Below are 4,308 nucleotides of genomic sequence, written 5' to 3'. Positions count from 1 at the left end.
TATGTCAGAGAGAAGTGACCATGATATAAAGAAAGCAAAGATCTGCTCTGTATGGCATTCGTTAAGATGGGGATGTGCCCGGCATGGTGGCTCATGCCTGTAATCCCAACACTTTGGGAGGCCAAAATGGTAGATCACTTGAGGTCAAGAGATCGAGACCAGCCTGGCCAACATGGTGAAACCCCATCTCTACTAAAAATACAAAAAATTAACCAAGGGTTATGACGCAAGCCAGTAATCCCAGCTATTCAGGAGGCTGAGGCACGACAATTTCATGAACTTGGGAGGCAGAGTTTGCAGAGGCAGAGCTTGCAGTGAGATCATGCCACCATACTCCAGCCTGGGCGACAGAGTAAGACTCTGTCTCAAAAAAAAGATGGGGTCTTGAACTAGTGGACGTTTACAATCAACAGGAAAACACAAATTAGTAAAACTACCAGACTCATTTAAAGTGCTATCATCCCACAGTGGAAAAGCCGTTCACTTCTCCCTTTCAGTCAGGACAGGTACTCTTCTTTTGAACATCTGAGGTGTGTGCAGATAGAAGTGTTTCAGTTTCTGTGGGTGGAGACCAGGCTTTCCGTGGAGAGGAACAAAGCTAGGTCTGAGTCCTGAGGATAGTTTGCAAGCATCAAGAGTGTGGATGGCAGAATGTGGTCCCAGTATGGAAGAACAGCCAGGCCATCGCAGGGCTGCAGTGAGGGCCATTGGGGCCTTTTGGAGGCCAGAAAAATTGTCACAGGTGTTGAAGGCTACTGAGTCTTGAGTAAGTCTATGCTGGCTGTTCACAGCTAAATCCAAAAAACAAACAAACAAAGAAAGAAAGCATTCACACATCTGAAGAATGCCTGAATTAAAAACATACTTTAAAAAATATTTTCCCTGTGGTCTCCTTGATAAGTATGAGAAGTATGGGAAAAAAGGAAGCTGGCTTGATGAAAACTTCTGGACTCCAAAGAAGATGACAGGCAAAAGAATACATAAAATTAAATAAATAAATGCATGAACCCCATGTCTAAAGTGGACTGTTGGACACTGCCTGCACAGGTGGATGGACGATTCCAGTGTGAAAACTAGTGCCTACCTTGTGTGGTGGGGTGACTTCAGCACGATGCATGTGTGTTGTGCACATGAAAGCCTTAGAGATACAAAGAGCCCTGAGGTCACAGGCCAAACATCTGGCCTGAGGCCTGGAGCTCTGCAAGCTTTCTGGCCAGGCTTTGGGTCCCCTCCTGTAACTGAAGTGAGAACAAAAGCCTGCTGGAGTTCCTCCCAGCAAGTTCTGTGTGACCGTATTCCCCTGGCAGAGCAGGCCAGCAATTTCAAACAGACCAAGCCAAAGGGCTAACATTCCTTGGTGGGAAAGCTGTCCACCTATCCTGAACCTGTAAGTCAGGAGAGTTGGTTTTCTACTGGACACCAATGGTGGGGCAGACAGTGGAGAGGCAACAATGCTTGGTCTGAGTCCTCGGGGTATGTTGGGGACTTTGCAAGTGTAGGAGACAGAACCTGATACTGGGAAGGTAGGCCAGCCAGGCCATGGAGATCTGCACTGAGGGTTACTGGGGCCTTTAGGGTCAGAAAAATGGGCCCAGATGCTGATGTCTACCCAGTCTTGAGTAAGCCTGTTCTGGCCATTTGTAGCCAAATCTACACAAATCTACAGACAGACCTGAAGACCACCTGGATAGAATATACCTGGGGAGCTGGGTTCCTGGGGCCTCTTTTTAAAATATAATCTTTTATCTTTTATTTTCCTTTCAGTGGTACATGTGCAGGTTGGTTCTACAGATAAATTCTGTGTTGAGGGATTTGATGTACAGATTATTTTGTCACTAGGTAATAAGCATAGAATTTGCTTTTAGGTAGGTTTTCAATCCTTATCCTCATCTCAGCCTCCAGCCTCAAGTAGGCCCTGAAGTCTGTTGTTCCTTTCTTTTTGTCCATGCGTACTCAGTGTTTAGCTCCCACTTAGAGGTGAGAACATGCAATGTTTGTTTTTTCTTCTCCTGTGTTAGTTCACTGAGAATAATGGTCTCCATCTCCATCCATGTTGATGTGAAGAGCATTATCTCATTCTTTGTAATGGCTGCAAAGGATTTCATCATGTACGTGTACCACATTTTCTTTATCTACTCTGCCATTGATGGGCATTTACATTTATTTTCTGTCTTTGCTATTGTGAACAGTGCTGCAAGGAACATACACATACGTGTGTCTTTATGGTAGAACAATTTATTTTCTTTTGGGTATATACCTAGTAATGAGATTGCTGGGCCAAATGGTAGTTCTAAATTCTTTGAGAAATCACCAAACTGCTTTTCACTGTGGCTGAACTAACTTACATTCTCACAAGTAGTGTATAAGCATTCCCTTTTTTTCTGTAGCCTCACTAGAACCTGTTATGTTTTTTCAATACTTTTCAATGATAGACATTCTGACACATATGAGATGGTATCTCACAGTGGTTTTGATTTGCATTTCCCTGATAATTAGTGATGTTGAATATTTTTTTCATCCATTTGTTAGCCATTTGTGCATGTTCTTTTGACAAATGTCTCTTTGGATCCGTGATTTAATCTTTAATTAGATTATTTGTTTTGTATTATTGCTTGAGATTCTTGTATATTCTGGATATTAGTCCCTTGTTGGATGACTCATTCAAAAACACTTATACCTATTCCTCAGATTGCCTCTTCACTCTGTTGGTTGCTTCCTTTGTTTGCAGGTTTTTATTTCACTGTAGTCTCAATGGTCTATTTGGGGGGTTTTGCCTATGCTTTTGAAGTCTTAGCCATAAAACCATTGCCTAGACCAATGTTGTGAAGCATTTATCCTGAGTTTTCTTCTAGTAATTTTATAATGTTGAACGCACCCATTCAGAGTGCATTTTGTGTATGGTGAGAGGTAAGGACCCAGTTTCCTTATTCTGCCAATGGATAACCAGTTTTTCCAGCACCATTTATTGAAAATGGTGTTCTTTCCCAGTATATCTTCTTGGTGCCTTTGTTGAAAATCAGTTGGTTGTAAATATGTGGATTTATTTCTTAGTTTTCAGTTCTGTTTCACTGATGTATCTGTTTTTATATCAACACTATGCTATTTTGAGTATATGGCCTCTTAACATATTTCAAAGTTAGGTAATGTAATTTCTTCAGCTTCTTTGTTTTTGCTCAGGAGTGGTTTGGCTATTCAGAATCATTTTTAGGTTCCATGTAAATTTTAGGTTTTTTTTTCCATTACTGAGAAAAACAACATTATTCTAATAAGGATTGCATTGAATCTGTAGATTGCTTTGGGTTGTATGGTTATTTTAACAATATGATTTCTTCCAATTCATGGCCATGGGATGTCTGTGCATTTGTTTGTATCTTTTCCAATTTCTTTTATTAGCATTGTTTACTGGTCCCCGTAGAAGTCTTTCTCCTCCTTGGTTAAATTTATTACTAGATATTTGATCTATTTGTTGCTATTTTAAGTGGGAGTGCTTTCTTGGTAGTTGTTTGGCTAGTTCATTATTGGCGTATAGAAACACTATTGATTTTTGTATGCTGATTTAGTATTCTCCAACTTTGCTAATTTGTATATCTGTTCTAAATCTATTTTGGTAGCGTCTTCAGGTTTATTTTTCTGTAAGATGAGGTCATCTATGAAGAGGGACCATTTGAATTCCTTTTTTCCCAGTGTGGATGCCCTTTATTTCTTTCTCTCGCCCACTTGCTCTGGCTAGGACTTCTAGTACTGTGTTGAATACGAATGGTGAAAGTGGGTATCCTTGTCTTGTTCCAGTTCTTAGAAGAAAGGCTTTCAGCTTTTCTCTATTCAGTATGATGTAAGCTGTGGCTTTGTCATACAAGACCTTTATTATGTTGAGGGATGTTCCCTTGTATGCCTGATTTGTGAGAGTTTTTCTCATGAAAGTATGTTGAATCTCATCACATGCTTTTCTGCATTTGTTGAGATACTTCTGTGTGTTTTCCCTTTTACTCTGTTAATGAGATTTAGCAGATGTATTGATTTGAATATATTGAGCCATCCTTACATCCCAGGAAGAAGTCTCAACTTACCATGGTATATTAATTTTTTTTTGTTATTGGATTTGGTTTGCTAGTATTTTGTGGAGAGTTTTTACATCTATGTTCACCAGGGATATTGGCCTATAGTTTTCTTTTTCTTTTTTCATGTGTTCTTCTCTAGTCTTAGTATCAGGGTAAAGCTGACCTAATAGAATAAACTAGGAAGATTTTGAAATACTTTGAGAAGAATTGGTATTAGTTTTTTTATTTTTATTTTTTATTTTTTTTAATT

The 4,308-nt window shown here is 39.6% G+C and overlaps 1 long non-coding RNA gene across 1 annotated transcript in view; it reads right to left on the bottom strand.

Moving 5' to 3' along the window:
- Positions 1–712: 712 nt before the first annotated feature.
- LOC108538608 (uncharacterized) overlaps positions 713–4,308 on the bottom strand; it is an 18,542-nt gene continuing 14,946 nt past the window's right edge. The window contains exon 3 of the long non-coding RNA XR_001888129.1: positions 713–791. This is a non-coding gene — a long non-coding RNA (uncharacterized LOC108538608). The remainder of the gene's footprint in view (positions 792–4,308) is intronic.

The sequence above is a fragment of the Rhinopithecus bieti genome, unplaced genomic scaffold (assembly GCF_001698545.2).
Source record: "Rhinopithecus bieti isolate Rb0 unplaced genomic scaffold, ASM169854v2 scaffold_16491, whole genome shotgun sequence".
NCBI classification, from domain to species: domain Eukaryota; kingdom Metazoa; phylum Chordata; class Mammalia; order Primates; family Cercopithecidae; genus Rhinopithecus; species Rhinopithecus bieti.
Note: the sequence above shows the minus strand (reverse complement) of the source record. Positions and strands in the feature narration are given on the sequence as shown.